Source organism: Symphalangus syndactylus, chromosome 10 (assembly GCF_028878055.3).
Source record: "Symphalangus syndactylus isolate Jambi chromosome 10, NHGRI_mSymSyn1-v2.1_pri, whole genome shotgun sequence".
NCBI lineage: Eukaryota > Metazoa > Chordata > Mammalia > Primates > Hylobatidae > Symphalangus > Symphalangus syndactylus.
This window is the reverse complement of record NC_072432.2, coordinates 117,087,244-117,100,055: the sequence shown is the minus strand read 5'-3', so window position 1 is coordinate 117,100,055 and position 12,812 is coordinate 117,087,244. Positions and strand designations below refer to the sequence as shown.

Genomic DNA, 12,812 nt, shown 5'->3' with positions numbered 1-12,812 from the left:
GCAGACGAAATATAGGAAAGAACAGTTTTCCAACATTGAAAAACAAGTAAATAATGGCAGTGATCCCCAAGAATCAGAAATCAAAGTAAAAGAGCCCTAAGATTGCTCTAGCTTACTGCCTGGGGAGAGTATGCACCATAAAACAGATCAAGCCAGTAGGACCTGGGCGTTTTCCCTGAGTTGAAGAGGCAGAGGTCAGGGTTTAAGAAGGCTAAGAATTCACACTTACTGGCAGGGGAGATACCATGATCATGAAGGTGGTTTTCCCAGCATGAGGCTCATCCATTGCACTCCAGATGTGCTGACCCCTGGAATTTCCGTAAATGTGGGAAATTCAACTGCATAATTTGTGGTAGTGGGGGACTGTGTTTGCGCTTTCCCCTGGTCTTCATGGTTGAAGAACAGGTCCAGGCCGGGCTCGGTAGCTCACGCCTGTAGTCCCAGTACTTTGGGAGGCTGAAGCAGGTGGATCACCTGAGGTCAGGAGTTCAAGAGCAGCCTGGCCAGTATAGTGAAACCCTGTCTCTACTAAAAATACAAAAATTAGCTGGGCATGGTTGTGCACGTCTGTGGTGCCAGCTGAGTGAGGAGGCTGAGCCAGGAGAATTGCTTGAACCTGGGAGGCGGAGGTTGCAGTGAGGTGAGATCACGCCACTGCACTCCAGCCTGGGTGACAGAGCAAGACTCCATCTCAAAAAAAAGAAGAAGAAAGAAGAAGAAAAAGGCTAAGAATTCTCAATTCATGAGGCAGTTTACTGAAGAGAAGAGAAGAGGAGAGGAGAGGAGAGGAGAGGAGAGGAGAGGAGAGGAGAGGAGAGGAGAAGAGAAGAGAAGAGAAGAGAATGAACGCCAGAGATTATCAGAGGGTTTCCTCAAAGACTTTAACCAAATACCGATCAGCATATGCATGCAAAATAAGTCCTGAAGCTAAGGCAAGTAGCATTAGAAAGGAGCAGGGAGAATGATTTCCAAGGCTCACTAAAAGATGGGACCAGTTCATGCCCTCAACAGCTACAATGGAAAGCTCTTCTAATGCTTAGCATTAAGTAAAGTAGGAGTCAGTAAACGATGGCCCACAGGCCAAATTGGAACATAGCCATACTCATCTGTTTACATATGATCTATGAATGATTTTGTGCTGCAATAGCAAAATTAAACCATTTCAACAAAGACCATTTGGCCAACAAAGTATAAAATATTTATTATCTGGTCTTCCAGAGAAAAAGTTTGCCTATGTTTGGATTAGAGCTCTCAAACGTGTTTTGTCTTAGGAGTTGAGACGAATTAGTCCTAACTTAAAAGCTACTCTGGACCCACATAGCAAAACTTAAAAACAAACTTTAAAGTAGCTTAGTTATACCCTGGAACATAGACCAAAACTATTTAAAGAAACAAAACAAGATTTATCATCTAAAATTCATAACTGGCATACAATTAAACATTAATAGTCAAGAAAAGAACCAGAAAAGTACGAAGCATAACAAAAAGTCAATAACAAAGAAATCAAGGAAATAAAGATAATAGAATTAGTGGACAAGGGTGTTAAATAAATTAGTGGACAATTATAAATACAACTCAATTTGTACAAGAAGTATGAGGATAATAAAAAGTAGAAGATTAAAAAAATTGAACTGAAATGAAACTGCAACATTTGACATAAAAGTGCACTGACTGACAGATTAGACACTGCAAAAGAAAAACAAATAATAAACTTAAAGACATGACAGGATAGGGTATCCAAAATAAAACAGAGGAAAGAAAGACTTTAAAAATAAACAGAACAACAGCAAGTTATTGGCAATCTCAAATAGTGTAACGAGCATGGAATCGAATTCCAGAATAGAAAGAATAGTGAGACAAAAAAAAAATTTTTGAAAAAATTGCTAAAAATTTCAATAGTTTTATGAAAATTATAATTCTACAGATCCAAGAAGCTCAAAATACCCCAAATGGAAGAAACAAAGAAAACCACAAGAAGATAAATCATAGCTCACCTGTAGCAAAGCAGTGACAGAGAAAAAAAATCTTAAAAACCAGCCATTGGAAGACAAAAGACACATTACACAAAAAACAACGAAGGTAGTGACCAGAACAGACTTCTAAATAGAAACACAAGCCGGAAGGCAGTAAAGCAACATTGTTAAAATGCTCCATAAAAAACTGTCAACTTAGAATTCTACACCCAGTGAAAATATCTTCCAAAAAGAAAGTGGATTGAAAATTTTTACAAGTCTACAAAACTGAGAGAATCCATTAACAATAGATAAGCACTATAATAAATGTAGAAGACAGTCCTTCATGAGAAAAGAATTGTATCAACTAGATGTTTGGATCCATGAAAAGGAATAAAGAGTGCCAGAAATGGTAAATATGCTGGTAAATTTAATTACTTTTAAAGCTCATTAAAATATTATTGTCTGTTTAAAGCAAAAACAGTAACAATGCATTGCCAAGTTTCTAACATTTGTTAAAATATATGACAATAGCACAAAGACCAGTCATAGAAAATGAAAGTGTACTGTTATGATGTTCTTATAATATGTACAGAGTGAGAGACTAGTATCAAAAGGTAGCTTGCTAGAAGTTAAAAATTATATGTATGTGTAAACTCTAGGGGAAAAAAAGTAATAAAGAGGATCAAATCAAATCATGGAAAAATATGTAATTCATGCAAAACAAAGCAGAAAAGGAGAAAAACTAAGAACCCAAAAATAGGTAAGACAAAAAAATGAATTAAAAGATGGAAGATTTAAAGACATGTATGTAATCAATCACATTAAATGTAAATGATGTAAGTATACCAACTAAAAGGCAAAGCTAAACAGAATGACCAAAAAAAAAAAAAAAAAAAAAACCTGAATGACCAAAGTATACACTATCTAAAACAAATTGACATTAAATACAAAGACACATATAGGTTGAATAAATAACAAAGTTGCAACCTACTCATCTGACAAGGGGCTAATATCCAGAATCTACAATGAACTCAAACAAATTTACAAGAAAAAAACAACCCCATCAAAAAGTGGGCGAAGGATATGAACAGACACTTCTCAAAAGAAGAAATTTATGCAGCCAGAAAACACATGAAAAAATGCTCATCATCACTGGCCATCAGAGAAAAGCAAATCAAAACCACAATGAGATACCATCTTCACACCAAGTTAGAATGGCCATCATTAAAAAGTCAGGAAACAAAGTTGTATTTTGCAGGTATACACACACATACACAAACAAACTTGATTATATCAATATCAGCAATAATATTAGTATATAGTATCAATATCTCTGTCTATAACTACATAAAACCAAGGAAAAAGCAGGTCATTGTATAATGATTAAGGGATCAGTTAATCCAGAAGAGAGAAATATTCTAAGAACGTATTCACTTAATGGCACTTCAAAATACATCAAAAACTGAAAATACTAAAAATACAATTTTCTTAAATCCACAATTATTGAAGATTTCAAATTCCCTCTATCGATAATGGATAAAAATTAGTAGACAAAAATATCAGGAAAGACACAGAAATCTTGAGCAATATAGTATTATCAAGTAACTTGACTTAATTGATGTTTATGGAATAATCCCCTCCACCAACAGCCAGAATACACATTCTTTTCAAGAGCACATGAACTATTTTCCACAAATGACCATATTTCTGGGTCATAAAATTACTCCCAATAAATATAAAAATATTTTTGAAATTACACAAATATAATTGGATATAATTTTAAAAAAATTTAAAAATCTGATAATTTTCCAAATATTTAGAAACTTAGCACCTCACTTCTAAATAAACCATTAGTCAAAGAAATACCAAAAGGGAAGTTAGACAATTTTGTGAACTAAATGAAAAGGAACACATAATATTAAAATCCATGGGATCAAGGTAAAGCAATACTTAGAAATTTATGGCATTAAAATCTTATATTACAAAAGTTGAATAGATTAAAATCAGTGACCTAGGCTTACACATAATAGATTGTAATAAGAATAACAAATTAATCCAATGCAAGCAGAAGGAAGAAAATAACACACATTAAGCAGAAATTAATACAATTGCAAAGGTAAATAACAGAAAAATTCTTGAAGCCCAAAGCTGTTTTTTTGTTGTATTATTTTAATACAACAAAACTGCTCTTTAACACCCATTGTTAAGAAATGGAAAGGCAGGTGGAGCCAAGATGGCCGAATAGGAACAGCTCCGGTCTCCAGCTCCCAGCCCCAGCGACACAGAAGATGGGTGATTTCTGCATTTCTGCTTGAGGTACCGGTTTCATCTCACTAGGGAGTGCCTAACAGTGGGTGCAGGACAGTCGGTGAAGCGCACTGTGCACGAGCCGAAGCAGGGCGAGGCATTGCCTCGCTCGGGAAGCGCAAGGGGTCAGGGAGTTCCCTTTCCTAGTCAAAGAAAGGGGAAACAGACGGCACCTGGAATATCGGGTCAGTCCCATCCTAATACTGCGCTTTTCCAACGGGCCTGGAAAACGGCACACTAGGAGATTGTGTCCCGCACCTGGCTCGGAGGGTCCTATGCCCACGGAGTCTCGCTGATTGCTAGCACAGCAGTCTGAGATCAAGCTGCAAGGCGGCAGCAAGGCTGGGGGAGGGGCGCCCGCCATTGCCCAGGCTTGCTTAGGTAAACAAAGCAGCCAGGAAGCTCAAACTGGGTGGAGCCCACCACAGCTCAAGGAGGCCTGCCTGCCTCTGTAGGCTCCACCTCTGGGGGCAGGGCACAGACAAACAAAAACTCAGCAAGAACCTCCACAGACTTAAATGTCCCTGTCTGACTGACAGTTTTGAAGAGAGCAGTGGTTCTCCCAGCACGCAGCTGGAGATCTGAGAACAGACAGACTGCCTCCTAAAGTGGGTCCCTCACCCCTGAGCAGCCTAACTGGGAGGCACCCCCCCAGTAGGGACAGACTGACACCTCATTCAACCGGGTACTCCTCTGAGACAAAACTTTCAGAGGAACTATCAGACAGCTGAATTTGTGGTCTCACGAAAATCCGCTGTTCTGCAGCCACCGCTGCTGACACCCAGCCAAACAGGGTCTGGAGTGGACCTCTAGTAAACTCCAACAGACCTGCAGCTGAGGGTCCTGTCTGGTAGAAGGAAAACTAACAAACAGAAAGGACATCCACACCAAAAACCCATCTGTACATCACCATCATCAAAGACAAAAAGTAGATAAAACCACAAAGATGGGGAAAAAACAGAGCAAAAAAACTGGAAACTCTAAAAAACAGAGCACCTCTCCTCCTCCAAAGGAACGCAGTTCCTCACCAGCAACGGAACAAAGCTGGATGGAGGATGACTTTGATGAGTTGAGAGAAGAAGGCTTCAGACGATCAAACTACTCTGAGCTACGAGAGGAAATTCAAAACAATAGCAAAGAAGTTAAAAACTTTGAAAAAAAATTAGAAGAATGGATAACTAGAATAACCAATGGAGAGAAGGGCTTAAAGGAGCTGATGGAGCTGAAAGCCAAGTTTCGAGAACTACGCGAAGATTGCAGAAGCCTCAGTAGCAGATGCGATCAACTGGAAGAAAGGGTATCGCTGATGGAAGATGAAATGAATGAAATGAAGAGAGAAGGGAAGTTTAGAGAGAAAAGAATAAAAAGAAATGAACAAAGCCTCCAAGAAATTTGGGACTATGTGAAAAGACCAAACCTACGTCTGATTGGTGTACCTGAAAATGATGGGGAGAATGGAACCAAGTTGGAAAACACTCTGCAAGATATTATCCAGGAGAACTTCCCCAATCTAGCAAGGCAGGCCAGCATTCAGATTCAGGAAATACAGAGAACGCCACAAAGATACTCCTCGAGAAGGGCAACTCCAAGACACATAATTGTCAGATTCACCAAAGTTGAAATGAAGGAAAAAATGTTAAGGGCAGCCAGAGAGAAAGGTCGGGTTACCCACAAAGGGAAGCCCATCAGACTAACAGCTGATCTCTCAGCAGAAACTCTACAAGCCAGAAGAGAGTGGGGGCCGATATTCAACATTCTTAAAGAAAAGAATTTTCAACCCAGAATTTCCTATTCTGCCAAACTAAGTTTCATAAGTGAAGGAAAAATAAAATACTTTACAGACAAGCAAACGCTGAGTGATTTTGTCACCACCAGGCCTGCCCTAAAAGAGCTCCTGAAGGAAGCACTAAACATGGAAAGGAAAAACCGGTACCAGCCACTGCAAAAACATGCCAAATTGTAAAGACCATCGAGGCTAGGAAGAAACTATAGCAACTAACGAGCAAAATAACCAACTAACATCATAATGACAGGATCAGATTCACACATAACAATATTCACGTTAAATGTAAATGGGCTAAATCCTCCAATCAAAAGACACAGACTGGCAAACTGGATAAGGAGTCAGGACCCATCAGTGTGCTGTATTCAGGAAACCCATCTCACGTGCAGAGACACACATAGACTCAAAATAAAGGGATGGAGGAAGATCTATCAAGAAACTGGAAAACAAAAAAAGGCAGGGGTTGCAATCCTAGTCTCTGATAAAATAGACTTTAAACCAACAAAGATCAAAAGAGACAAAGAAGGCCATTACATAGTGGTAAAGGGATCAATTCAACAAGAAGAGCTAACTGTCCTAAATATATATGCACCCAACACAGGAGCACCCAGATTCATAAAGCAAGTCCTCAGTGACCTACAAAGGGACTTAAACTCCCACACAATAATAATGGGAGATTTTAACACCCCACTGTCAGCATTAGACAGATCAACAAGACAGAAAGTTAAGAAGGATATCCAGGAATTGAACTCAGCTCTACATAAAGTGGACCTAATAGACTTCTACAGAACTCTACACCCCAAGTCAACAGAATATACATTTTTTTCAGCACCACACCACACCTATTCCAAAATTGACCACATAGTTGGAAGTAAAGCTCTCCTCAGCAAATGTAAAAGAACAGAAATTATAACAAACTGTCTCTCAGACCACAGTGCAATCAGACTAGAACTCAGGATTAAGAAACTCACTAAAAACCGCTCAACTACATGGAAACTGAACAACCTGCTCCTGAATGACTACTGGGTACATAATGAAATGAAGGCAGAAATAAAGATATTCTTTGAAACCAACGAGAACAAAGACACAACATACCAGAATCTCTGGGACACATTCAAAGCAGTGTGTAGAGGCAAATTTATAGCACTAAATGCCCACAAGAGAAAGCAGGAAAGATCCAAAATTGACACCCTAACATCACAATTAAAAGAACTAGGAAAGCAAGAGCAAACACATTCAAAAGCTAGCAGAAGGCTAGAAATAACTAAAATCAGAGCAGAACTGAAGGAAATAGAGACACAAAAAACCCTTCAAAGAATTAATGAATCCAGGAGCTGGTTTTTTGAAAAGATCAACAAAATTGATGGACCGCTAGCAAGACTAATAAAGAAGAAAAGAGAGAAGAATCAAATAGATGCAATAAAAAACGAAAAAGGGGATATCACCACCGATCCCACAGTAATACAATCTACCATCAGAGAATACTACAAACACCTCTATGCAAATAAACTAGAAAATTTAGAAGAAATGGATAAATTCCTCGACAAATACACTCTCCCAAGACTAAACCAGGAAGAAGTTGAATCTCTGAATAGACCAATAACAGGTTCTGAAATTGTGGCAATAATCAATAGCTTACCAACCAAAAAGAGTCCAGGACCTGATGGATTCACAGCTGAATTCTACCAGAGGTACAAGGAGGAACTGGTACCATTCCTTCTGAAACTATTCCAATCAATAGAAAAAGAGAGAATCCTCCCTAACACATTTTATGAAGCCAGCATCGTCCTGATACCAAAACCTGGCAGAGACATAACCAAAAAAGAGAATTTCAGACCAATATCCTTGATGAACATTGATGCAAAAATCCTCAATAAAATACTGGCAAACTGAATCCAGCAGCACATCAAAAAGCTTATCCACCATCATCAAGTGGGCTTCATCCCTGGGATGCAAGGCTGGTTCAATATACGCAAATCAATAAATGTAATCCAGCATATAAACAGAACCAAAGACAAAAACCACATGATTATCTCAATAGATGCAGAAAAGGCCTTTGACAAAATTCAACAACCCTTCATGCTAAAAACTCTCAATAAATTAGGTATTGATGGGACGTATCTCAAAATAATAAGAGCTATCTACGACAAACCCACAGCCAATATCATACTGAATGGGCAAAAACTGGAAGCATTCCCTCTGAAAACAGGCACAAGACAAGGATGCCCTCTCTCACCGCTCCTATTCAACATAGTGCTGGAAGTTCTGGCCAGAGCAATCAGGCAGGAGAAGGAAATAAAGGGTATTCAATTAGGAAAAGAGGAAGTCAAATTGTCCCTGTTTGCAGATAACATGATTGTATATCTAGAAAACCCTATTGTCTCAGCCCAAAATCTCCTTAAGCTGATTAGCAACTTCAGCAAAGTCTCAGGATACAAAATTAATGTACAAAAATCACAAGCATTCTTGTACACCATCACAGACAAACAGAGAGCCAAATCATGAGTGAACTCCCATTCACAATTGCTTCAAAGAGAATAAAATACCTAGGAATCCAACTTACAAGGGATGTGAAGGACCTCTTCAAGGAGAACTACAAACCACTGCTCAATGAAATAAAAGAGGATACAAACAAATGGAAGAACATTCCATGCTCATGGGTTGGAAGAATCAATATCGTGAAAATGGCCATACTGCCCAAGGTAATTTATAGATTCAATGCCATCCCCATCAAGCTACCAATGACTTTCTTCACAGAATTGGAAAAAACTACTTTAAAGTTCATATGGAACCAAAAAAGAGCCCACATTGCCAAGTCAATCCTAAGCCAAAAGAACAAAGCTGGAGGCATCACGCTACCTGACTTTAAACTATACTACAAGGCTACAGTAACCAAAACAGCATGGTACTGGTACCACAACAGAGACATAGATCAATGGAACAGAACAGAGCCCTCAGAAATGATGCCGCATAGCTACAACTATCTGATCTTTGACAAACCTGACAAAAACAAGAAATGGGGAAAGGATTCCCTATTTAATAAATGGTGCTGGGAAAACTGGCTAGCCATATGTAGAAAGCTGAAACTGGATCCCTTCCTTACACCTTATACAAAAATTAATTCAAGATGGATTAAAGACTTATATGTTAGACCTAAAACCATTAAAATCCTACAAGAAAACCTAGGCAATACCATTCAGGACATAGGCGTGAGCAAGGACTTCATGTCTAAAACACCAAAAGCAATGGCAACAAAAGCCAAAATCGACAAATGGGATCTCATTAAACTAAAGAGCTTCTGCACAGCAAAAGAAACTATCATCAGAGTGAACAGGCAACCTACACAATGGGAGAAAATTTTTGCAACCTACTCATCTGACAAAGGGCTATTATCCAGAATCTACAATGAACACAAACAAATTTACAAGAAAAAAACAAACAACCCCATCAAAAAGTGGGCAGAGGACATGAACAGACACTTCTCAAAAGAAGACATTTATGCAGCCAAAAAACACATGAAGAAATGCTCATCATCACTGGCCATCAGAGAAATGCAAATCAAAACCACAGTGAGATACCATCTCACACCGGTTAGAATGGCCATCATTAAAAAATCAGGAAACAACAGGTGCTGGAGAGGATGTGGAGAAATAGGAACACTTTTACACTGTTGGTGGGACTGTAAACTAGTTCAACCATTGTGGAAGTCAGTGTGGCGATTCCTCAGGGATCTAGAACTAGAAATACCATTTGACCCAGCCATCCCATTACTGGGTATACACCCAAAGGACTATAAATCATGCTGCTATAAAGACACATGCATATGTATGTTTATTGCGGCACTATTCACAATAGCAAAGAGTTGGAACCAACCCAAATGTCCAACAACAATAGACTGGATTAAGAAAATGTGGCACATATACACCATAGAATACTATGCAGCCATAAAAAATGATGAGTTCATGTCCTTTGTAGGGACATGGATGAAACTGGAAACCATCATTCTCAGTAAACTATGGCAAGGACAAAAAACCAAACACCGCATGTTCTCACTCATAGGTGGGAATTGAACAATGAGAACTCATGGACACAGGAAGGGGAACATCACACTCCGGGGACTGTTGTGGGGTGGGGGTAGGGGGGAGGGACAGCATTAGGAGATACACCTAATGCTAAATGACGAGTTAATGGGTGCAGGAAATCAACATGGCACATGGATACATATGTAACAAACCTGCACATTGTGCACATGTACCCTAAAACCCTAAAGTATAATAAAAATAAATAAATAAATAAATAAATAAAATAAAAATAAAAAAAATAAAAATTTCCTAAGAGGGTAAAAAAAAAAAAAAAGAAATGGAAAGGCAAGCCACAGACTTAAGATAAAATATTGGCGGCCAGGCGCGGTGGCTCACGCTTGTAATCCCAGCACTTTGGGAGGCCGAGGCAGGCAGATCACCAGGTCAGGAGATCGAGACCATGATGAAACCCTGTCTCTACTAAAGATACAAAAAAAAAAAAATTAGCCAGGCGTGGTGGCAGGCGCCTGTAGTCCCAGCTACTCAGAGAGGCTGAGGCAGGAGAATGGCGTGAACCCGGGAGGCGGAGCTTGCAGTGAGCCGAGATTGCGCCACTGCACTCCAGCCTGGGCGACAGAGCGAGACTCCGTCTCAAAAAAAAAAAAGATAAAATATTGGCAAATATATAACAAATGATGGACTTGAATCCAAAATATATAAACAACTCATACAACTCAATTTAAAAAAGACAAATAACCCAATCGGAAAAAAAAAAAAAAGCAGACAAAAGACTTGAACAGACACTTCACCAATAATGATTTACATTCTTTTTTCTGCCTCAATTTACCTCTGGCAATCCCTACAGAGTCTACTTAGGATGAAGATTTGATAGCTCCTTTACCCCATCAGCTCCTTCCATCTGCTCATCATCAACAGAGAGGGAAGCCTTTGTTTTCCACCTCAAATCCATCCAGAGCGTCATTCTCTGTAGAAGCAGAGCTGATCATTTGTGGAATTTGCTTCCTCCATAAGCATCATAGGATCCTAAGCCTATTCTACTCCCCTCTATTCCCATGCAATCCCAAATCCAGCCTTTCTTCTCATTGGCTCCAGGCCTCAGTTATAAGGAGTGGACCTCGGATCAGTGAGGCTGAATAAGGGTATAAAGAAAAGTGACACTCTTTGGTCTGAGGCCAAGACCAGCTTCTACTGTAAGATAACCTCTGATAAACTTCAGCAAGTGACCAGACTTTATATTTTACTCCACAAGGAATTGCTGAAGGAGCGAGCCCTGGGGACCACTAAATTGCAGCTTCATACCATCTTAATCCACAGAAGAAAATCTAGGGAGGCTGGTGTTAAAGGAAGGGGTTACAGAGTGAGACATAGCCTTTATGAACCAGTTTGCCTGTCAGGATCACGCCCAAGGATGTAAACAAGCTGCAGTGCTCCCAGAGCCTGTTACTGTGCAAAAGACTGGAAGGAAGCTGCAGAGATGGCTTTGTCAATGATGAGTTGTAAAGCTGAAATAAACTTCTCCAAACTATGAATTACAAACAAGTTCTAACCAATCATGCTAAAGGAAATGCTAAATTACCATTCTATCTTTCTATAGAAAAAAATATATTACAAAACCTTTTTCTAATAGTCAATGGTGCTTACAGATGTAATTATAGAGGAATATAGCTGAGTACAATAATGCTGAATAAAAAATTGTACAGACCATGTATGAATCAACAAATTCAAACCAACATTGTTTTAGCATTTCTATAATCTTCCTTTAAAAGTGCCAAAAATGGCTGGGCATGGTGGCTCACACCTGTAATGCCAGCACTTTGGGAGGCCAAGGCAGGTGGATCACTTGAGGTCAAGAGTTCAAGACCAGCCTGGCCAACATGGGGAAACTGTGTCTCTACTAAAAATACAAAAATTAGTTGGGCGTGGTGTCAGGCACCTGTAATCTCAGCTACTCAGGAGGCTGAGGCAAGAGAATCGCTTGACCCAGGAGGCAGAGGTTGCAGTGAGCAGAGATCGTGCCACTGCACTCCAGCCTGGGAGACAGAGTGAGCCTCGGTCTCAAAAATAAATAAATAAATAAATGAATCAATGAATAAATAAAAATGCCAAAAATTCCCACTGAAAATTAAGGAGAGAGACAGAGAGAAAACATAATTAGATTGGATTTAGGGTTAATAATCTGAGCCTCAGTTGCCCTACATGCTGGGTGACCTACAGCAAGTCTTTTGCCCTCTCTGAGCCTCACTTTTAACAATTACAAAATCAGAAAACAATCGCACATGTAGCTTGTCACCTACATATGGCCATTATCACTGTTAAGGTCCATGTGAGACATTAAACAAAACAATATTCTTCCCATTCTTCTAGTTTTTGTGACCTCTGCTCTTGCAGCTATTTGAAAACATACAACAAATTGCTAATTATAGTTCATCCTATAGAGCTACAGAACACTAAAACTTGTTCCTCTTATTTAGCTGTGTAAGTTCGTATCTGATAACCAACCTGTCACTACTCCCTCACCCCACCAACACTTTCCGGTCTCTAGAAACCACTGCTCTATTCATTAATTCTATGAGAGCAACATTTTTTAGTAATCTTGAGCAAGCTACTTAATCTCTCTAGTTTGACGTTTCTTCATCAATATTATATAAAATAGGGAATATCTCTTGTTTAAATAACATGGATAAAACTCCTAGCACCAGAACTGGCATATTGCCAGGGACCAGG

At 39.2% G+C, this 12,812-nt stretch overlaps 1 non-coding gene across 1 annotated transcript; it reads left to right on the top strand.

Annotated features, from left to right (window-relative positions):
- The first annotated feature begins 221 nt into the window (after positions 1–221).
- Positions 222–384, top strand: LOC129492421 (U1 spliceosomal RNA). Its single transcript, XR_008660870.1, has one exon. It is a non-coding gene; the product is annotated as a U1 spliceosomal RNA (small nuclear RNA).
- Positions 385–12,812: the final 12,428 nt, after the last annotated feature.